The sequence below is a fragment of the Miscanthus floridulus genome, chromosome 13 (assembly GCF_019320115.1).
Source record: "Miscanthus floridulus cultivar M001 chromosome 13, ASM1932011v1, whole genome shotgun sequence".
Lineage (NCBI taxonomy): Eukaryota > Viridiplantae > Streptophyta > Magnoliopsida > Poales > Poaceae > Miscanthus > Miscanthus floridulus.
In genome coordinates, this window is record NC_089592.1 from 55,658,238 (window position 1) to 55,682,901 (window position 24,664).

The window sequence follows — 24,664 nt, forward strand, 5'->3', positions numbered from 1 at the left end:
GTCATCTGGATCCTTGCCTGCTGTGCCCCCTTCTTCGGTTGCTGCCTTCTCGCCTTTTCCCTCCTTGGCATGCCAGTCTACCTCAGCAGGTGCTTGAGGAGCTAGCAGTCCTTGTAGAGATGTTTGACGTGATAGTCGTGGTTGGTGCACGGTCTCTCCATGAGCTCATGAAAGTGACCCAGAGGGTCTTGCTGGGGTTGCATGCCCGCATGATCGGCCATGACGACCAATGCAGAGTTGGCCGGTCGGCGGCGATCCTTTCTGTTCTTTTTCCCCTCTACATGGAGGGGCCCTCGTCTTGATCCTAGTGCTTGGCCTTACCTTTGCCGCGGCCTTCATTGAAGCGCCGTGGGAACGGCGCTTGCTAGAGGTGTTGGACAAAGGTCTGTGGTCCCAGGCTGTTAGGGCTGGGACTCCGGTTGATGCTGCGCGCGTCTCGGTTCGGCCCGAGCCATGTGTAGATAGGCGGTCGACACAGAGTAGTCATCAAGTCAAGGTGAGGAGCCATTGTGGCTCCTTGTGCTACACTCTGTGGTTGTTGCGATGATAGGGTGTAGTGTCCCATCTGCTATGTCCCTGTTCCCCAGACGGGGAGCGAGGTCACGAGTTGGCGTCGTGATACGGAGCACTCTGCTTGTTGAACGACGGTGGTCTCCAGTAGTGCCTAGAGGTTCCGATGGATCGCTCGTTCACGAGGGTCATTCGGCTTGGACAGGTCGCGTAGGAGCATTGTCATGGTGGCAATGTTCTGGCTGGCCTGAGCGAACTATGGGGGATTGGTCTCCCTAACCAGGATGTTGTGCTGGACCTGACGGGCGTGACCCCGAGTGTCGTTCGCCGGTCTATGCGCACGGGGCGCAGTGTGGTGCGCCAAGCGTGTTGGTGCAGTCGGTGGCTGATGCGGCCACTATCGTCGTATATCCTCCCCGTGCTCACGTGTGAGCTCGGGGGTCTCCACATGAGGGCCCAGAGGGGCGTGAGTCTGTGAGGACTCTATTACCCCTGGCGGCTGCTACGGAGCATCCGCCATAGTGCACTCATGGGACGGACGGTGGCTAGGTGCCACATCGTCGATGCTGGAGCCGTCACTCCCTGGCGTCGTCATCCATGGTGTCGAGGAAATAGGTGGGAGCATAGCTCGCCATCCCCATGAATTCAGACATGGGAGGGAGCAGTGCCATAATCTTTTGGAGCCCCCGAGCAAACGCGTCCATAGGAGACACGAGGCCGTAGGGGAACCGGTCGTATGATGGCAGGTGATGGGGACAACGGGGTTCCTCCAGGTATTTGGTAGAGGATAGAACATAGTAAGTGAATAACAGCATGTATATTACTCACAGTGGGGTTTGAGCAGAGAGTTTGCTTGGAATGAAGCGCAGATGTCATGCCATTGAAGTCATGAGTCCCAGAGTCGATGGAGGATGTCTCTCCGATGGGTGCTGGGTCATGAGTCTCCTTGCGGAGGTGGAGTACGCCTGAGCCGGTTGGTGATGAATTCCAGGCTTCTAAGAGGAAGGCCTAGGATGGCTCGAAGACGGGTGGAACCCGCATCCTAGCAGGTGAGAGTGTGGGAAACTCTAGTGAGCCTGAAGCGAATCGTATCACCCGAGCCTGCCACGGCAGGGGTGGCGGAAAAGTGGGCCATCCGATGACCAAAAAATGTTGATTGTATAGTGTCTTCAACATAGATGATGCCAACTATCGGTGCAGAAAGTGACCAACTAGTGAATATTTGTAGTTTTGCTGTACATTGTGATCGGAGGTGGCCTAGCACTCAATGACATAGGATTTATACTGGTTTAGGCAACGTGCCCTATGTCCAGTCGGGGTCGGTCGGTGACTCTATTCCTAAGCCCTAGGTGCTCGAAGTTTGTAGTGGGGTTACAAACAAGGAGAAAGGAGGGGGTGTACAAGAGGCCCGGTTGGCTCTGGTCCAAAGGGTCGAGAGCGACAGGGACTCCGCTATGAGCTAAGTGTTCAAGCGTGTGCTTGAGGTCTGAACCTGAAGTTCTGTGGTTGTGAGCTATTAGACTAATGAATCTAAAGGAATTGAGCTTGTATCATTCGGTCTTCTTTGTTGGAGGAAGCGCACCCCCTTTTATAGATAAAGGGGATGGCTTTACAAGTGAGGGTACATATGCTGCCGAGCCTTGTTGCCCACGCCTACCGAGCCTTGTTGCCCACACCAGTGAGTACAAGATAGTGGTAGGCTGCCTACAACACTGTTGCTGTCGCTGTAGAATGTTAGATGCACATGGGAGGTTGTGCTGCCTTTTTCAGGGATGGTGGACGTTGGTACCTGCAAATACTGTTTGATGCCTAGAGACATGTGAGGAGTCACGCTATGTTCACCCGGTATGGTAAATCCTGGTGCCCATACCGCTATCGATGTCCAGAGACACGCGGTCTTACCGTATGGGCGTTTTGGTGGCCCCTACAATACTATAGAGGGAGATGTCAGCACCTACAATACTATTTGTGTAGGTGGCTGTAGAGTACTGTTCTATGTAGGGTATGGTCCCAGGTACAGTGGTTTTGACTTGTGAGCCTTGCCTTGCCTTTCTCCGCACGTCTTCTGGTTCCTACTGAGCGGGCGTCCCCAGTCGGATGGCTCCAGTCAGCTCTGAGTGCGCCGGTCGAAGTCGGAAGTAGGGCTCGGGCCAGGCCTTCCGATTGGAGAGGCCGTCCGAAGGTGGCCGAAGCCCAAATTGAGCACTCTGGTCAGAGAGGTGGGCTGAAGTAGCTGATGAGCGGGCGTTGCTCTTCTTGGGCCTAGCCTTTTCGGTCGGTTGCTGGACCGTTCCTTTGCCCTATTGTTTTTAGACTCTTGGGCCGAGCCTTGGCGTAGAAGCCAGTCCCCGAGGGACCCTGGGTTTATGAACCTGACACTACTACAGATGATGTTTGTAAACATGTCTATAGTAAGGAGCATACTATAAACTCGTATTCTCTATACGTGTCTGTAGTATTTTCTTACCACAGATAGGTCTAGGCTATAGATGCGTCTATAGTAAGGAAAATGCTACAAACACGTTTGCAGCCCACAGCACAGCCCAAATAGCATAGATCTCACAAAAATGACATATATATATATATAGATCTCATAGAAATGATATATATATATAGACACACACACAAGATCATAGTTGTTCATCTCAAAACTTAATTTGTTCACAGTACACACATATCACACACAGTTCACAGATCGATGGTTCATCACCAGGTTATTCTCACATGTATATATCTCATAGCTCCTATTGTATCTCACAGGCTCCAAACATAGTTCACAGATCAAATGAACATATATACCAGTCACTTCATCATGGTTTTGTATGTGAACAATGAAACTCGCTTGGATTTATGACACAATAAACGAGGCAAGCTTCTCTCTAATGTTCGTAAAGTTGATTGGAGTGGACTGCACTTCAAAATCCTAAGCAAAGAAAGGTAATCATAAGATGAAGTTGCACATGTGTATAGCCATCATCCATAAAATGAAGCTGCACAACAAGAGATGACAATATATAAATATGATAGCAATAGTACCAAAAATTATAAGTAAATATATATAAGCCAGCCATAGTCTACAAAAGGGTCATAGCACTAGATCATAGCAGCTAGCTTCATTTTGTTTCAGATCACAACAATAGTTTTAAAAATTGACAGCAGCAGTATATATGACAACAAGAGGGGATCAAGGCATTCAAGTAGATCACAACATCTGAGCAGCAATAAATACATATATATTTGCAGTTGTACCTAAGGATCAGTCAGATTGGCCTATGCCATCACCAGCATCAAGTGGTGGCTCGCAAAGAACCCACATGTGTGGTTCAGACCTTACTACTGGCATTGCGAACATAGGAAACATATGGTTAATAATTGAATTGACAAAACAACTTCACAACTAAAAGTGAAGTACTACTTATTGGAATTTTGAATGCATGGGTCAACTTCAATTTTCTCTACCGTTTCTTTGGCTTGGGTTGGCAATTGCCAAAAGCCCTACACATACATGAGTTGTTATTAATTTTTTTGACTTCCACTAACATAATTAAGAAAAAAATACATGGGTCAATAGTAGGTTAGATAATACTCACTATTCTATCACAGATTTGATAGGAGTCAAATCTGACATCTTGCCTCTATTGGAGTCGAGGTATATCACCTTCTGCCACATTCGAGTGATGATAATAGCAATTCAGTGCCCACCACAGTTATGTGCAAACATCACAAACTTTTTATTGGCATATTTCCTTAGACAATATTCTAGATAATCTACGCTATAGCCTCTATTAGTGTTTATAGTCTTTATTGACACTAGATCTGGATCAATAATGCCAACAGGCACATCTTTGGCCCTAGCTTCTATAATTAGGCATCTAGGAATAAAGAAGCATACAAAAGCAATTTAGCAAGCAAATATATGAAGAGCATCCCTAGCTAAAAATGAACAAGCCTAGAAAATAGATGAAATTGTACTTACAATGTCAACACGTGAAGAAGTCCTACATCCAATCCATCAAGTTTGAAGAGGTCAAACAAGTCTTCTAATCCCACACCAAAAAACTCAGTGTCCGCCTCATGAAAAAAAATATTATTTCTTAAACACAACAACCATCCTGGTTGTCCTCTTCTCTTCACATTCTTTCATGTACCAAGCATGAAGAGCAACATGCCCTAGGTCTTGCCTTCTCAAGCTCTATTTCTGATAGGAATCGCTCTCCAAATTTGAATTTGGCATTGGCCCTATTCCATACAGAATCCCCAGGGTCACTCTTAGACGATTTGATCTGTTTCTCCACCTTCTGCTAGTGCTCTAGTTCGCTGTCACTCTTGACTATTGTAGGCTGTTTCGCTGGGTTAGCTGGAGCAGTTGTGGACTTAGCCTTCTTGGGCTTTGTCGGTGGGTTAGTAGGAGCAGTTGTGGACTTAGGCTGCTTCAGGCGCTACATCAGTCTCCTTTGAAGCACTCTTTTCTACAAGTAGTGCCACTCTTTGGCTTGTCAATAGTTGCACTCTTAGAGGCACTACTCTTTGCCTTCTCATCGCCTATCACAAAGTCTTTTAGATTGCTTTTAGAGCTCATAGGCAGTGGAGGCCTTGATAACTTTGGAGAAGAGAGCACCTTTGGTGATACCACAATCTGGCTTCTCCTCCACTGGACCCTCTTGTATAGAGCCTGTCTAAGAGTTCTTACCTCAAGACTTGGGGCGGACTTAGCGGTCTATCCTCATGTTCTAGATGTACATAGTCAATATGTACAATGGCATAATGTTCCATTATTGGTTGTAAACATAGGTTAGTTTGCGCTGGGAAGATTTGACCCCTTGCTACCTCCATCTGATACACTTTCAGCTGAATCTTTCAACCAACAAATCTTAGCACTTCCTTCTGACCTAACCAAAGTACTCCATGCACGTAGAAACTTTTGTGGGCGGCCATCTAGAAACTGGTCCCAAGGATTACTGATGCCTTGGGTGGCTAACTCCCTATCCTCCTGCTCCCACTTTGTGGCTTTCCCTTCATACCCTCCTGTCCCTAGGCAGTGGTCATGCTTGTTCATCTTCTGAAGCTTCTTATACTTCTCACTTGCTGCCTTTGCTTCTTCATTGTCCTTTAGTTTCACAAACACTGCCCAATCTTCTTTTGGAATGTATGTGTGCTTCATCGTAGCATCCAACCCTTTGTTGATGAAATTGTGTGTAAGGTCGCTTTTGTGGGTTCTCCAACTCTTCGCTACCATCTGCATTATCTTCTTACATGCTGTAGCCTTCAATTCTTCTAGAAACTCCAACCAAGGCTAGACACATTCATCAAATATAGTGATCTTGTCTTGTTCACTTAGTAAATTGAATGAAGGCAGGACCAAGGAGATCCTTTATCTAGCAATCTGACCAACCAGGCCTTCTTATTCTTATCTGGGCCCTCTTCTCTGTGGGAAACCTAGTTGGAGTGAGCCCCATGATGGTTAGCTTGTCATCTAGTCACCGGGTGACTGTCCTCTTTCTTGTCTAGGGTTTAGAGGAGGTTCAGATTGCTATGCCTCTGCATTAGCATCTCTCTCCTCATCCTCTGTAGTACCATCTCCCTCTTGGTCTCTTGCATCCACATCTCCCTCTTCCTCCTCTTCATTAGCATCTCTGTTGTGTGCCCTCCTATCCACTGTTAGTTGGTTCTTCGTCTTCTCCTGATGTTGATGCCATAGATTCGTGATCAGACATCTATCAAACAAAGGTGAGCAAGGTTGTTAGTGAACATGATAGAACACTAACATCTAATAGTAACTAGTGTTAGTATATCACAAAGTTGCATCTTACCATTCTGATAGGGACAGGCTAGTAGTGCAGACACCTTTCATAGCACCGCAGAGCCATGTTTGACACATACACAGTGAAAACAACAAAAATGTCATGAGATGATGTACAATTCAGATTAGAAAATTCATAGTAGTCTAAAATACATCTACAAGTTTAGTTATAGAACATCTCAATCCACTCAACTAGATCATCAACAACCAGAAAAATAGTTTAGGAAGCAACAGAAAATATATGTAATACTAACTGAAATTCTCAGCTATGTACGACCCACAAGAGTTTATACTGAATAACAAGCATAAGTAGAGTATGAGCAAGTGTTCAATAATATAGCAAAGCTAATAGTCCAAATCAATATTTACAACCCATTGTACAGCATCTACATGATAAAACTAAAATTAATATACAAGTTCAGGCTCTAGAAACCAATGCTACTAGTCTAGTATTTCATTCATGTCATAGGCACAAGAACATCTCAATCGACTCAACCAGAACAAAACTACCAGGTTCCATCATACAAGCACAACAAGACATTCTAATTTTCAAAAATCCATCTACTAGCTCCTTATCTATGTACTATACCTGACAACTATCCATCAAAAATCCCTCAACCAGAAACAAATAGAGACTCGATAATAGCCTTTCCTACTACAAATCCTTGGCTATTACAAAATCACTAAGCTGCTACTTCTAACTGAAGAAAATCCATGTTAGAACACACCAGGTGGGGTTCGAAGGAGGAGGCTAGCACTGTTAGAGAGGATGAAGGGGTTGCTAGAAGCAGAAGATGTCATCGACCTACGTCCTCTGCTCCGCTCACAGTGCCTCTGGAACGGCCACCACCACGCCCAGCCGCTTTGGAGATGGTGAGTCATGCCCTGTTGGATGGAGTTGGAGACAATGGCGGAGGATAGCCTCGGAGACAGTGGCTATCAGACCTCGGTGAATGGCATCGAAGACAAAGGCGGGTGGATGCTGGCGTGCGGATGCGAACAGCGGGTGGATGTGGAATGTGAGGACCAGACGAGGGCGAAGACGGCGGAGGTGAGCAGATGCGGCAGTGGGGAGCGGACAATGGAACCCTAGAATACGGGAAGTTGGATGTGAATGGACTTGGGGAATGCAGGAAGGCTAAGAAATTTGGAAAAAAAGGTGGGCAAAATAAAATTTCTTACTGCAAACACGTGTGGCCAAGACACGTCTGTAGCAATAAAAAAACTGGTCAAAAAATTGTGTCCCACCCAGGGATCGAACCTGAGACCTGCAGGCCTAGAAGCAAGTGTCTTTCCATTGCGCTATGTAAGGACTTCAAACATAAAGTGGTTTGAATAATATAAACAGGGTACATGATAATTTCCATTGGTTCAAAGATTGATGAATAAGTGTGATTTTTCTTTTTAATCTCTAGCTAAAACTTCTAACTAGTCTTTCTCCCTCATACTAACTTCAAATTTGATGATTGTTTTTTCCAAAAAATTTGTAAAATCATGCTCTACCCATTTATTGTGTTGTTACAGCTATTATTTTTTGTCATTTTTTCATGTGATTGTGTTTTATCAATTCAAATTTTGAATTTCAAGAAATGGCAACTTCAAACAATATTTTGAAGCAGTAAATGGTTTCATCTAAAAAAATTATCAATAACAAAGTTGTAGAACTGATCAAGATCTACAACTTTTATGTTGATCATTTCTTCATCCAAGAAAGTGGTAGTAACATTGTTCACAAAATCTATATATCTCTCTTGTAGTTTATGAAACCATATGAGAGAGATGTAAAATTTGTGAACAACAGTTACTATCACTTTCTCAGATGAAGAAATACTTTCTTAGATGAAGAAATGACCAAAACAAAAGTTGTACATCTTGATGAGTTGTACAACTTTCATGTTCATAACTTTTGCATATGAATTCATTTGGTGTTTCGAAATGTTCTTTGAATTTGCCTTTTTTATATTCAAATTTTGAATGATTTAAACAGAGTCACATGAAAAGTTTTCCAAAATAAAAGTTGTAGATCTTGTTGAGATCTACAACTTTTATGTTCATGACTTTTCATCTGACATCATTTGGTGTTTGAAAATCTTGTTTGAACTTCCCATCTTTTGAAATTCAAATTTTGAATTGTACGAAGTCACATGAAAAGTTTTCCAAAATAAAAGTTATAGATCTTGATGAGTTCTATAACTTTTATGTTTACAACATTTCCATTTTAGATCATTTACTTCACTAAAATTGTATTCGAAGATTTGAAATTGAAATTATCAATTTAACTACTTGCAGACACGTGTAGTAAAGAGGCGTCTGGAGTAGTTGTTACTTCCGACGCATGTTATCAAGGCGCGTCTAGTACTACATCCCTTCCATATTAATAAAATAACTGCTACCACCCCATCCCTTAACATTCACATCGCCTCGCTCACTTCGCCACCCTCACACTCCACGCGCTGCGCCTCCTGTTCGCCCCCTCGCCACCGCTGCCCTCCACCGCTCTCGCCTCCACTCCTCCACCATAGCCGCCGCCACCCTTGGAGATGATGAAACCCGTGAGGCCACGGCCACGCCTTCGTCGTCAGTGGCCATCCCGGTGGTGGACGTCAAGATGGAGGTGGAGGACATCCTAGTTCAAGAAGGTTGTGCCCTGCCTCATCAGTGGCGGTGAAGAAGAAGGGCATGCACTCTTCCTCAGCGGCGGGGCCCTTTTCTTCCTCATCGGTGGTGAGGCCGGCGGTGATGAAGCTTGAGGAGGCAAGGAGGAGGAGGGCGAAGAAGGAGCCAGGGCCGGTCGTGCTAGAGGTGGACATGTTTCAGTTAACTGAATATTAGTTCAGGCTTCAGTTATCTTATTCAGAATGTTAGTTAGTTGTAATTTAGTGTAAGTTAGTGTTTGGCATATGTTCAGGCTTCAGTTACCTTAGTTTAGAAAATAGCATTGTCAAGAATTTACTGGCTTCAGTTTCGATTTTAGCATTGTCAAGAATTTAACTGAATTGTTTCTATGCATATATGTAGGCTCCTAATTTTAGGCTCCCTCAAGGTACCATGCATGAGGCCCTATTGGCAGTGGTTATGACACTACTATAGGAAAAGGTCTTGGCTATTCACTAGATGCTTGACGACGTCAAGGAGTTGCTGAATAATCAAGCTATGGAAATACAAGAGTTAAAGAAGATGCATGCTGAGAAGGAGGAGAAGGGACCTACTAAGGAGATGGCGGACATAATGGGTGCCCAGCTGGTGGCCGTGACTCAAAAGTTGGAGGGCCTAACCAAGGAGGTGGACGACGTCCTGGCTAAGAAGCCAAAGTGATCATGCCACTGAAACAGTGATGACCATAAGTTATCTTAATTAATATATGTACTATGTGGTGATATGTTGTATGGACACTGGCTCATCTATGTGTGGTGATATGTTGTATGGACACCTTAAGTTAATTAGCTATCTATGTGCTGGATGCTCATGTATGGACACCTTAAATTAATTAGCTATCTATGTATATATATGTTATATGTGGTGCATATTTGTGTTGCTGTGATAACCATAGCAGCCATTGGATGCTGCTGGTTTCATGTATGTGTTGTGTGCTCAAATACTGGATGCTCATGAGTTGAAGAAGATGCTGGTTGAGAAGGAGGAGAAGAGAGCTATCTATGTATATATATGTTATGTGTGTTGCTGTTATGACCATAGAAGTGACTACATGCTGTTGGGATATGTATGGACACTTACATGTTAATTAGCTATATATGTGTGTGTTACTCATAAGTGTGTGCTGCTCCTATGATATGAATGGATGATTATGTGTGCTGCTCATATGTGTGCTGATATGACACATCAAATTCTAGCAGCATACATACCCTATGCATGTCATGAGACAAATGAAATGAAGTAGTCTTGATAAGCAAATTTCAGCATACATCCACAAGGTATCATACACATACAAGGAGTTGTGGGCTTAACATCCTAGAATAGATGACATGAACTTATCTAGTACAATTTACATGTCTTATTCTACAATTTACATCCTTGATGACATGAACTTCTTGATGAGGACATCACTTCTTCAGAGGTACCCGCTGATCCTCCAACCATCATGTAAGGTCCAATGACCCGGGCTCGAAAGCGACAACTCAATTTAGAGGTGAGCTTGTTCTTAAGCAATACTTTTTATACTTTTGAGAATAGACCACTACCTAATGATGTTATCTTGCTTAGGAACATTGGAGAGGGTCATGAAGGACTTAGAGGAAGTGGTGGAGGTGATGATGACCAGCTAGGACGTCCAACACAAGCCGGAGGCTCAGTCCAACAAAAATTCGAGTCTGCCTCGGCCTCTAGGACCAGTCTGCCTTAAACTAGTCACCTAGGACGCATCCAGGACTCCATTTTCGATGATCCACATATGGATGGAAAGATAATTTGATAAGGAAGCCAATTCAAGTGGGTTAATGTCAAAAGCTCTTCGGAATCAATGGGAATCGTCAAAACAAGTCAGCAGTCCAGAATCTGCCAAGATGCTGCGACACCTTCTTTTGGTCCATTGGACCGTGTATCGTGTTTGGGCCCATTAGGGGGCGCGTCCAAGGTAGGCGACTGACCCTAAGACCTTTATAATCATATGCCGCCACCTTCATTAGGGTTTAGGTTTTACTTAGATTATTCTGTCAAGAACAGTTTCGCCATTCATCGGTTTGTGAGATCCCAACTTCATGAGATAATCATTCATCTGTAATTTGGTTGTGTTCTTTCTCAGTTCTTGCTTGTGTTCTTCGTTGCAGTAGGCAAGGAATAGCCTTCTTGGCGAGGTCGACCTTGTCTGTGACTTGGTTGATAACCAGAGGAGTTGTGGTGCTAAGATTGCAGGGTTTGATCTTTCGATCTGAAGCCAGATCGGTGTGTCATTCTCCGCCACAACGATAGTTACCATCACCTGATGGAAGATCGGGATCCCTATCCCCATTAAGTGGTAATCAGAGCTAAGGTATATCGTTAGGTTCACTTTTATCCCCTAGTTTTGAGTGTTTCACATTTGTCCCATAGTCCAATGCCATACTCGTTTTTCCTGTCCTAGAACCTTCTACGCCATAGCCTTTGCATATTTCAGTTTCAAAGTCTGTCATGTTGAGTTTGTGTCCTAGTCAAGGTCTTGTTGCTGGTTAGGTCATATTAGAGTCTAGTTCGTGTGTTTTCCCCCATCGTTTCCATCAAATCTTTGCTGTTGTGACCAATTTTGCGCACATTGTTCCCGTTTTGTCCTCTAATTCGGAGCCAATTCTTAAAACTGGGCTAGTTTTCGCATACGGACTCCGATTTTGATGTTCCATATATCAAAATCGATTAGAAAAAAATTTTGGATCCATCCATCCCCTGCTTTGTTATGGTTCGAAATTTTTAGATTGGTCAAAAAGTGGTAACAAAATCCTCTTTTCGTGGTCACTAAGGTTTTTGTCGATTTTGAGTAAGTTTTCTGAAAATTCCACTAGGCCACGTCTTACACTTGTTTGAGCTCATATTTTTTGTGGTTACTTCTTTTCTGCTCCTAAGTAAAGGAAAAATATCAAATAAAATAAAATAAAAAAGTTGAAATTTTCCAAAAAACAACGACAGCCCAAAAAATAGAAAAAAGAGAGGGGCAAAAGAGGAACAATATCTAGAGGAGCACATAGAGAAGACCAAAGTGAGCTGTGTTAGCATGTGCTGTCTGGTTCCTTAGTTTGTGTTGCTAGTTTTCATCCATCATACTTGTTTTTCATACACCTATCACCTTGCTATCCACCATACTTTTGTCACACACCTGGTACTTGGAACATTTTAGACCAGCAACGAGAACAAGTACTTTGGACTATAATTCAATATTACTTTTTGTTACTAACTTGTGTGCTAGATATACACATTACTCTTTGTGTGCCTTTCAAGCTCCACAAACTCTTTAGATCAGTACAGACAAAGGGCCTTGCAATCTCGGTACCACTGCCTCACAGGTATCACGAATCAGCCGCCAGTTGTACCGCCCACTACTTATGTTGGTAAGAACTTTGTAAGAGCTTGGTAAGACGCTTCCACTTGCTGATGAAAAAGTGACACCACTACAACCACGTAGTCATTTGGTAGGGATAACTTTCACCTGTTTGTTCCTATTTTTATGTTTTCAATGGCAGGAGGTGAATAGACTAGAGATAACAATCCTAAGGGTTTCAACGAGTGTGTTAGTCAAGAGCAACTACAAGTTGTTGTAGAGGATGCCCAAAAAAGGATGAATGAGGTCGTCAGGAAGGCCGTCACTAATGCACTCATTGAACTCAAAATTGGCAATAGCATGGAGAGATTGGACAAGCAAGTTTCCACGCTAACCGACAAGGTTACTGAGTTGGAAACCTTTGTGGCGGGCAACAACGATGTCTCTGGTAGCAACATCGATGGTCAAGACATGGTGTATGATGCCAATGGGAACATAGGTCGAGCAGCTTTCCTGACAAGAGAGATTACGACAACAGTCATCGCCGCAACACGACAGGTATGGGTGGTGTCCACCACCACCATCAAGGTAATAATCACCGTGTGCCCGATGATCCTTATGCTAAAATTAAGTTCACAATACCATCTTTTTCTAGGTCATTATGATGCTGAGGGATATCTTGATTGGGAGATGACGGCAGAACAAAAGTTTAGTGCCCACCTTGTACCTGAGCAGCATAGAGTTAGATAAGCTACTAGTGAGTTTAAGGATTTTGCCATTATTTGGTGGAATGGGCTAGCTGCATAGAATGCTTTACCTAGGTATGTGGGAAGAACTTAAGGTAGCTATGCTGTGATCGTTTTGTTCCTCCTTCTTATCATAGAGACTTGCGTAAGAAATTGATGCGTTTAGAACAAGGAGATAAATCTGTACAGGATTACTATGGTGAGCTCCAAAAGGGATTGATGCGCTGTAGTGTTGTGGAGGAAAACAAAGATGCCATTTGTCATTTTTATTTGGGTTTGAGGCATGAGATTCATGACATTGTTGATTATAAAGAATTTAATACTATGAACCAGTTGTTTCAGTTTGCTATGCTTGCAAAAAAGGAATTGCAGGGGCATGAACAGCAGGGCAAGAGCAAGGTCAGCACCAGCACATACACGCCATGCTCGGCACCATCTTCGGGGCTGACCAAGCCAACCACTTTTCAGGTGCCTCCACTAGCGAGCAAGCGACCAGCAGCCTCTGGAGTTTCCGCTACACCTAAGGCACCTCCCCCATGACCTTCAGATTATGTTGCATCAGATGGGACTGCACTTCGGGTATTCAGTGCCACCGCTGCCATGGCATTGGTCATGTGCAGAAGGACTACCCAAGTCAGCGGGCATATATTGCTACAGAAGATGGTTACATCAGCACCTCTGACATTGAGGGTGAAGAAGACCAAGATGCAGATGAGGAGGACGGTGAAGTCCTTGGTGACTGAGGCCACAGCATCCTATAGGAGCATCATTGTACAGCGGGTGCTTAGCTCACAAGTCCAGCAACCTGAGAAGCTACAACGCCATAACTTGTTCTAGATTTTCTTCGTCATCAACGATCGTCGAGCACGTGTCATTATTGATGGAGGCAGCTGCAACAATTTGGTGAGTTCTGATTTGGTCAAGAAGCTTGGCTTGACCACACTGACCACACCCACATCCATACCATATTCAGTGGCTAAATGATTCTGGTAAAGCAAAGGTAGTACAAACTTGCAGAGTTTCATTTTCCATTGGTTCTTATGCTGATTCTATTGATTGTGATGTGGTACATATGCAAGCTTGTTCACTCTTATTGGGTCAGTCCTTGGGAACATGATAATGATGCTACACACCATGGTAGAAGTAATAAATACACTTTTATGCATAAAGGAAAGAAAATTACTTTGGTACCTTTGACCCCTGCTCAAATTGTACAAGCTGATAGAGAACGCGCTGCTAGTTTCAATGATGTTCAATCTAAAAATCAGCAAGTTGCTAATTCTATTTTCCCACCTAAAAAGGATAAGTCTACATCTATTTCTAAGGCTGAGGGGATTAAATTGAAGGGTGGTGTTATGCTTGCAACAAAATGTGACTTTGCTGAAATTTCTGATGATGATATTTGCTATGCTTTGGTATGCAAACGAGCTATGTTTTCGCTTGATGATATTGTTAGCTCGGTACCTCCTGCTAGTCACTAACCTTTTGCAGGAGTATGAGGACATTTTTCTAGCTGAGATACCCCCAGGGCTGCCACCTATGAGAGGGATAGAGCATCAAATCAATTTGATTCTGGGAGCAACCTTGTCCAACCGAGCTGCCTATCGAACCAATCCTGAGGAGACTAAGGAAATTCAGCGGCAAGTCCAAGATCTTTTGGACCGCGGGTATGTACGTGAAAGCCTTAGTCCTTTTGTCATTCCTATACTTTTGGTTCCTAAGAAAGATGGAAACTTGGCGTATGTGTGTTGATTGTAGAGCCATCAATAATATTACCATTCGGTATCGTTATCCTATTCCTAGGCTAGACGACAAGCTAGATGAGTTGTGTGGTTCTATAATTTTCACTAAGATTGACTTAAGAAGTGGCTACCACCAAATTAGAATGAAACTTGGAGATGAATGGAAAACTACGTTTAAAACCAAATTCGGGTTGTATGAGTGGTTAATAATGCCTTTTGGTTTGACAAATGCACCTAGCACTTTCATGCGCTTAATGAATGAGGTTTTAAGAGCTTTTATTAGACATTTTGTGGTAGTTTATTTTGCTGATATATTGATTTACAGCAAGTCTTTTGATGAACATATGGATCACTTACGTGTTGTTTTTAATGCTTTACGTGATGCACGTCTATTTGGTAACCTTGAGAAGTGCATCTTTTGCACTGGATCGAGTTTCTTTTCTTGGCTATGTTATAACTTCACAGGGAATTGAGGTGGACGAGATGAAAATTGAAGCCATAAAGAGCTGGCTGGTTCCCCAAACCATCACACAGGTGAGGAGTTTTCTTGGTCTTGTAGGATTCTACCGCCGCTTCGTCAAAGATTTTAGCACCATTGCTGCCCCATTGCATGAGTTGACGAAGAAAGGAGTGGTGTTTCATTGGGGAGAGGCACAAGAGGAGTCCTTTGACACATTAAAGGACAAGCTCACACATGCACCATTGCTGCAACTTCCAAATTTTGGTAAGACTTTTGAGCTAGAATGTGATGCTAGTGGAGTTGGCATTGGTGGTGTTTCGATGCATGATGGTAAACCTGTTGCTTATTTTAGTGAAAAATTGCATGGTCCTGTTCTTAATTATTCCACGTATGATAAAGAATTGTATAGCACTTGTTCGTTCTTTAGAGACATGGCGTCATTATTGATGGCCTAAAGAATTTGTTATTCATTCTGATCTTTAATCGCTTAAGTATCTTCGCTCTCAAAATAATCTGAATCATAGGCATGCTAAATGGGTTGAATTTATTGAATCTTTTCCTTATATTATCAAACACAAGAAGGGGAAGGATAATGTGATTGCTGATGCTTTATCTAGAAGATATACATTGCTGTCCCAACTTGATTGCTGGATTTTTGGTCTTCAATCCATTAAAGAACAATATGTGCTTGATCCTGATTTTAAGGATGTGTTGCTTAATTGTAGAGAGGGACGCACATGGAATAAGTTTATGATCAGCGATTGGTTTTTGTTTAGAGCTAACCGCTAATGCATTCCAGTTGGTTTCGTTCAGTCTTTTATTAGTTGCAGGAGGCACATGGAGGCGGATTGATGGGACATTTTGGTGCCAAGAAGATGGAGGAGGTGCTATCCACACACTTCTTTTAGCCAAGGATGAGGCGAGATGTAGAGCGGTATGTGGCTCGATGTGCCATATGTCAAAAAGCTAAGTCGCGGTTGAATCCACATGGTTTGTATATGCCTCTTCCTGTTCCTTCTACTCCTTGGGCTGATATATTTATGGATTTTGTGTTGGGTTTGCCAAGGACTAAGAGGGGGAGGGATAATATTTTTGTGGTGGTTGATCATTTTTCTAAGATGGCACATTTTATTCCTTGTCATAAGAGCGACGATGCTGCTCATATTGCTGACCTTTTCTTTCAAGAAATCATTCGCTTGCATGGTATGCCTTATACTATTGTTTCAGATCGCGATGCAAAATTCTTGAGTCATTTTTGGCGCACGTTGTGGAATAAATTGGGGACCAAGCTGCTATTTTCTACAACATGTTATCCCCAAACTGATGGGCAAACTGAGGTTGTGAATCGAACATTGTCCACTATGTTGAGAGCCATTTTGAAGCGCAATTTGAAGATGTGGAAAGAGTGTTTGCCGTATGTGGAGTTTGCATATAACAGGGCAGGAACATTCCACCACCAAGGTAAGTCCTTTTTAGGTAGTGTATGGTTTTAACCCCCGTGCTCCTATTGATCTTTTGCCTTTACCTACCACTGAGAGCATACATAGTGATGCTAGAGAGTGTGCTGATTTTATTCAGTAAGTTGCACGAAACAACTAAAGCAAATATTGAAAGAATGAATAAAAAGTATAGAATTGCTGGTAGTAAAGGTAGAAAAGAGATTAAACTTGAACCGGGTGATTTGGTTTGGTTACATTTGAGAAAAGATAGATTTTCTGAGCTGCATAAGTCTAAATTAATGCCAAGAGCAGCTGGTCCTTACAAGATCATAGAGAAAATAAATGATAATGCCTACAAACTTGAATTGCCACCCGAGTTCAGGGGTTAGTCCCACCTTTAACATTGCAGATTTGAAACCTTATTCGGGAGAAGAAGATGAGCTTGAGTCAAGGACGACTCCAATTCAAGAGGGGGAGGATGATGAGGACATCACTTCTTCAAAGGTACCCACTGATCCTCCAACCGTCGTGCAAGGTCCAATGACCCGGGCTCGAAAGCGACAACTCAATTTAGAGGTGAGCTCGTTCTTAAGCGATACTTTTCATACTTTTGAGAATAGACTACTACCTAATGATGTTATCTTGCTTAGGAACATTGGAGAGGGTCATAAAGGAGTTAGAGGAAGTGGTGGAGGTGATGATGACCAGCTAGGACGTCCAACACAAGCCAGGAGGCCCAGTCCAACAAGAATTCGAGTCTTCCTCGGCCTCCAGGACCAGTCTGCCTTAAACTGGACACCCAGGATGCATCCGGATATTGTTTTCAATGATCCACATATGGATGGAAAGATAATTTGATAAGGAAAGCCAATCCAAGTGGTTTCATGTCAATATCTCTTCGGAATCAATGGGAATTGTCGAAACAAGTCAGCGTCCAGAATCTGCCAGGGTGCTGCGATACCTTCTTTTGGTCCGTTGGACCGTGTATCAGTGTTTGGGCCCATTAGGGGGTGCAGTCTAGGGTAGGTGACAACCCTAAGACCTTTATAATCATATGCCGCCACCATCATTAGGGTTTGGGTTTTGCTTAGATTATTCTGTCAAGAACAGTTTTCGCCGTTCATCGGTTTGTGAGACCCCAACTTCGTGAGATAATCATTCATCTGCAATTTGGTTGTGTTTTTTCTCATGTTCTTGCTTGTGTTCTTCATTGCGTAGGCAAAGAATAGCCTTCTTGGCAAGGTCAACCTGGTCTAGTGACTTGGTTGATAACCAGAGGAGCTATGGTGCTAAGATTGCAGGGTTCGATCTTTCGATCTGAAGCCGGATCGGTGTGTCATTCTCCACCACAACGATAGTTACCATCACCTGACGGAAGATCGGGATCTCCAGTCCCCATTCACTTCTCTCATTAGCTAGAATTCCTTCCTAAAAGTTCCTAAAAGTTACATCACGTTGTAAGTAAGAGCGACGACAAATATATATTGTTAACTAAAAATTAGATTACACATTATTCAAAAACTCATATGAGCATCATTTTTTGCGTACTTGCCGTTTTAGGTGTCTTTTTGCCATGGGGCAACCTCTTTACGACCATCTCTTAGGTATGCAGTTAGCTCACTTGCCAAAATCACAGGGAGGATGGAAGTATCCAAAGGAGGCACTTCATTGGATTGATTGAACCCTTCCTCAGTCCACTGGATTTTCAAGTCCGACAACCTGCTTTTTCCCAGGGAGAACCACTTGTCAGTTTCTTGTTTCTAGTGTCGTGCATATAGAAGACTTGGGAAACCTGACTTACGATTACAAATGGCTCATCCCTGTACACAACCTAGTTGAGGTCAACCATAGTGAAGTCATACCTGTCTTTCATGACACCCTGACTCCCCTAAACCCATCGACACCAAAAAACAGGCACCTTGAAGCCTTCATACAAGAGTTCACATATCTCTTCAATCTGACCATAGTACACTATCTTTGTATCTTGCTGTCAAATGCATCTACATGAATAGCACTATTCTGGTACATTCTATTCTTGTCTTGATCAATGGTGTAAAAGGTATATCCATTTATGTCATAGCCTTGATAGGTTGTGACTGTGAAGAAAGGCCCCTTTGCTAGTTTTCAAAGACTTTCGTCTATGGAAGAGGTTGAACTGGCAAGTCAATCTCTGAACCAGATGTTGAACCCACTCATATGTACCCTCGCTAACCAAGCTTCGCCCCTGGTGTGGGTTTTGTTGCCTCAATATCTCCATATGCTCTTCGATGTAAGGTTCCACCTCTATTGTGTGCTGCAACACTAGAAAGTGGGTTCATTCATAGGCATCTCTCTCTGGACTAATGTGCTTCTCCCCAACACACCCTCTACCCGCTAGCCTTCCCTAATGGTGAGACTTGGAGATGCTAATTGGATTGGTGGGCTCCATGTAATAGAGGCACCAGTCAACCACCTCAGTAGAATAGCACTGCGCCATGCTTCCCTTAGGATGGACCTGACTCTTGGCATACCTATTTAGAGTGCTCATAAATCTCTCATACAGATACATGTGGTGGAGGAACATCGGTCTAAGATACCTGATCTCCTTAACCAAATGTACAATGAGATGGACGGATATGTCAAAGAAAGTCGGTAGGAAGTAAGACTTAAGGAGACACATCACCTCAATCATGTTCTTTTCAAGATCTTCCAGTGATTGTTCATCAATGACCTTTTGAGAGATTGCATTAAAGAAGGAGCAGAGGCTCATGATTGTCATTCGGGTTTTTTCTGGCAATATGTTCTAGATACCAAATGCAAGCATCGTTGTGAGCTTGACATCATAATCATGAGCCTTCATGCGAAGCATCTTGTTTTCTCTTGTAGGCACAAGTTTTGGATGTTGGTTGTGTATCTAGAGGGAAGTTTGACACTACGAAAGAAGTCGCACAATTCCTGCTTCTCTTCTTGGGTCAGGTTTATGGCAGATAGAGGTGGCTAGGCACCGGTACCGTTAGGACGGAGCTCAAGCCTTATGTCCAATTCCTCTAGGTTAGCTCTTGCTTTTGCATGGTCCTAGGTTTTCCATTTGTCATTCATGAGTGTCCCAAGCAAACTTACCACAGACATTCTTTTTCACGTGCATGAGATCGATGCTTTGGCGGACCGCTATGTCTTTCTCGTAAGGCAGTTCCCACAAGATTGACATTTTCTTCCACCTCTTCTTATCGGCACTCTTTGCTTTTGCACTGTGCTTTCGCTTTCCAATGATAGTGCTCTCCAGGGTCAACTTGAGGCGTGGCATCCTCTACCACCTGGTCATATACCTATTGCCCGCTGAAATGCCTTGCTATAGATCCTATCTCCCTAGTGCCATCAAACTGACATTTCATCTCCTGGTATGGATTTGACTTAGGAAGGAAACACCGGTGCCTTACATAGACCCTCTTATTTAAGTTATTCAGCCAAACAGTCTTCGTGTCATCTAAGCAATGAAAGCGGTCCATTTCTCCTTTGCTCTACCCAGACACGCTACGATGTCCTAGAATATCAGTGATAGTGGTGAGGAGCATGGCACATAGGTTGAAATGTTCTTTCCTAAACCCATCAGTACACTCTGATACCATCTTCTTTCCTGAAGTTCCTTGAAATCATCAATAAGTGGCCTCAGATACATGTCAATGTTAACACCTGGTCGACATGGACCAGATATCAGAACTGACATCATCATGTATCTCCTCTTCTTACACAACCATGGGGGAAGGTTGTAGATAGTTAACAGCATGGGCTAGACACTATGTGAGCTACTCATGTTACCAAATAGGTTCATGCCATCCGTGCTAAGTGCAAATGGAAGATTCCTTGGTTCATCAACAAAAGTTTGATTCTTGAAATCAATGACCCACCACTAAATACCATCTGTTGGGTTCCGTATGTAATCATCAACCATCCGCCCATCCGAGTGCCACCTCAACAGTCGTGCATCCTTGGAGGTTGCAAACAAACATTTTAGGCAAGGAATTATAGGGAAGTACCAAGCAACCTTCCTAGGAACTCTATGGCGTGTCTCCTCGCCATCATCTACCCTCGTCAATTCTTCGCTTGTAACAAGAGGTCCCACACTTAGGGCATTCAGTGAGGGCTGCATTGTCACCACAGAACATGATGCAATCATTCTTGCAAGCATGAATTTTCTCAAACTTCAATCCCATCGGACAAACAATATTCTTGGCCTTATATGTAGTCTTTGGTGTTTGATTCCCCTTGGGAAACATATCTCCGAGCACTTCTAGCAATTCTCTAAAGCCCTTGTCAGTCCATTGATGTGCCACTTCAGTTGGAGAAGCTTTAGTGAAGCAGACAACTTCGTATACCTCTCATTGCAAATCAGATAGAGTGGTGTCTTCATATCTTCCAATAGCTGCTTTAGCTTCTTGAACTCCTGAACCAGTGTACTCATCAAAGCCAAAGGCATCACACACCATCTCCTCCCGATTCTCAACCGTAGGGACAGGGCTAGCAGCAATCTCTACTACATCATCATCACATAGTTCCTCATTGCCAAAGGGTGCTTCCTCATTGCCACTGGCACAAGTTTCATGAAGTCCTTCCTTACCATGTCGCTCATTGACACCTTCTTCTCCATGTTTGTGCCAACCTCTGTAGTCATCCATGAATCCTCAAAGAATTAGGTGGGCATGGACTAATAACCGATTTGAGTACTGCTTCTCATTCTTACAGTCAACACATGGGCACACATAGATGACTTATGTCCATTCCTCATGTCCACCTCTACAATAGCTAGGAAATATTTCAGTCCTTCCAAGTACTCATTACAAGTACGGTTCTGAAGATACATCTAGTGGCCTCGATCCTCCATAGTCTACAAAACAAGATTGAAAATGGAAGAATATAAGCAAATTCATCAATGCTTTAGTAATAAAAATCACATTTTTCTAGTAAACTTAGTTCACATTGCAAGTTTCACACAAGCAAATTCATCATAGTTTTACACAAGCTCATAAAAGTTCTTGCTGAGCTCACCACTGTTCATAGAGAAACACACGCCAGAGAACAGGAGGCCAAAGAGAATAGCACGCTAGGGACTAGGGAGGAGAGCTGAGCATGCCAACGATCCCCTGCAGCTCAAGATGGCAAAGCACGGTCAGAGCATGCCTGATTGAGTACACTTGCAGAGAGGAATGAGTTAGAGTCAGACTCGAGCTCAACCACAGCCATGGCAGTGCGGCGAACACAGAACGGCGACGTAGCAGTGCTTCGGCAGATACAGCATGGTATATGTTAGTCTAAGGGCTTAGGTAGCATTAGCAGCTCACCACGATGTCGATGTGCTGCTTGGTTGAACTAGGGATGAGGTGGAGCTAGATGGCCAGCGGTGATGGCATGTGCGATGGCATGAACTGGTGGTGAGGTCATCGTTCTAGCATGACCTACACATTAGAGGTACAAGAATGGAGCCAATGAGCATCATGGAGTTGAAGGAGAGCTAAAACAATAAACAAGATCACCAAAGGAGTGCTAGAACGAGTTGGCCACAGCGAGCTGCCCATGGTGGCACAGGCCGCGGCAGCAACCGACACCGAAGGCGATTGTGGTGGCGAGAGGTGGCTACAGTGATTCGAGGAGGACCGCAAGAACTAGGCGGAGCTAGGAGCACGGGAAATTGGGAGAAGATGAAACAACGGCGATGAATTTTGCCGTCGAGTGGCGTAGCGGTGCTCTAGTAGAGAAGATGAAAAGAGAGGAGCGTCGGTGGCTCAAGCTTACCTACGGTTCGAGAAGGCGGTGTGGCCCTATGGCCGCTCACCGCTACCCGCTGTAGCAGCGCGCCCCTTGGCCTACCGCTTTCCAAAGCATCATGGCAATGGCCACTGCCAAGTGTGTTCCATACATGCCAAGTATGCAGGCCACTCCCTCTGCCGGTTAGCACGTGCCAACGGCTAAGTATGTAGGCAAAGTACTACAGACGCGTGTTATTAACATGCGTCTGTAGCAAGGTTGGACCAAATTAAATATATATCCACCTCCATCTCCCTCTGTCTCTACCTCACTCTGTCTACCTCACTTCTTCTCACTGCCTTCCTCTGCCACCGCCGCCACCAAACTCTCCGTCCCATCTCCTAGCTCGAGACGTGATGTCTCATTTTGTGGAGTCATCTGGAGGTGGACAGGTGAGGAGTAGGCTTCAAGGTGCCTGCAGCACACACATTGGCTTCGACCATGGCATCGTTTTGGATCTAGTTGGTGAGCTCAACGGGTTCTCGCTGATCCCTTGCCCGGATTGCGGTCTTGCTCGAGTGGTGGGGGGTGGACCAAGAAGGATGGTGACAACCACGGCCGACTCTACTTCAAGTGTGCTAGGAATGGGGTGAGTTCTTTGTAGTGTTATCCTCCCTAATTTGCACAGTTAGGGTTCTAATTTATGGCTGTTTTTCAGTTTCCTGAGCTATGTGGTTACTATCGATTCGAAAAGGAGTACTTACAGCAGTTGAAGGATTGTGGCATCATAATTGTTCACCCTTTGAATTGGGCTGAGCTGCTGGATGAAGAAGAAGGTTCAGTGGATAGTCAGAATGGTGACACCAAGAAGAAAAACTTGGAGCAAAAGCTAAAGAATTTGAAGTGGAAGATGAACATGTTTATTATGTGTGTTGTCTGTGTTCTCCTTGAATGTGTTCTGATGTATGTTGTAATGAAGTAATTCCCAATGCATTGATTGAATGAATAAAAATAGATGTTCAATGCAACTGGATGAATGAATGAATGGATGGATGGAATTTGGTGTCCAAATTTGTTATGTGTAGATGTTGAATGCAGCTAAAATGATGAGTGAACATAGTGACAATGCAACTGAAATTTGTCCAAATTTGCCTGTCACTTGTGAATGTGAAGGCTAGAATGTTATATTCCTTAATTAATCTAAATGAATCAGATTGCAATAGGAATTAACAAGCCAACAGTTATACTATAGACGCATGTAGTAAATACAAGAATGAAACGAGGGGCAGCCTAGGGAACTGTAGATGTGTTTACGTGGTTTACACCGCTACGACATTCACCATTTTCATGGCCATGTAGAAACTTCAAGAGCCGAGCACGCTCATAAAATCCCACCTCTCCACCTTACATTGTTGCATACCTTCATTCAAGAAACTTTTGCCGCTCCACCTCTCCAACTTCATTCAAGAAACTCACCTTTTGCATTGCTCCCCAGTGATCCACCTCTCCCCAGCATGCTCAGCTCTCTGCCTTGACGTTGCTCCCCCTGACCATCGCCGCCGCCGCCATGGAGAAGCTTCCATCGGAGTAGGCTACTGAGGTTGCGAGCCACGTCGCCAAGGCCACAGTGGATCCCATGGAGGACCTCGGTAGCCTATAGGCATCATGTTCGTAGATGCGAAGGGCATGCAGCGACACCTATGTGGGATGGAGCATACCACTAGAGCGGGTGCTATAGTGTGTGGGCTCCCAGAGGCTCGCCAGCATCGGCCGCCCAGAGGCCTGCTTCAAAGCTAGGATGTCTGTTGTCTTCATGGAGGACCACGGCACCGTCACGTCGTGGCTCGACATGCTGGAGCACGCTGCCAAGTCAGGGCATGAACAGGCTGCATATGTTCTCTCTCTTGTGCTCCACAGGTCCAATAGTGGTGCCACCAATGACGCCACTGCTGGGCGGTTGTTGCGAAAGGTCGAACATGATGAAGTGGGCCTAGCGGCGAAGAATACGATGTGGAAGAACAAGAACTGTGCATGGCACCGCCAATAGGCTAGGGTGGTGTTGCAGGATGACTTGGTGGTGCCACATCGTGCAGTGAGGCCTGATCTGCCTCTTCTGGCCCATTCGGTGCCTCGCTAGGACGGGCATCAGTGCCGAGGCGGAGGCTGCGGTGACATCGTCGGATGGGTAGTATGGGAGCAGTGGGCCCTGTTCTATAGCGAGGAGTGTTGGATCCACAATGAGTGTCGTAGGTTCTTCCTTGATTGCCAGTGGGCATGAGTGCTGATA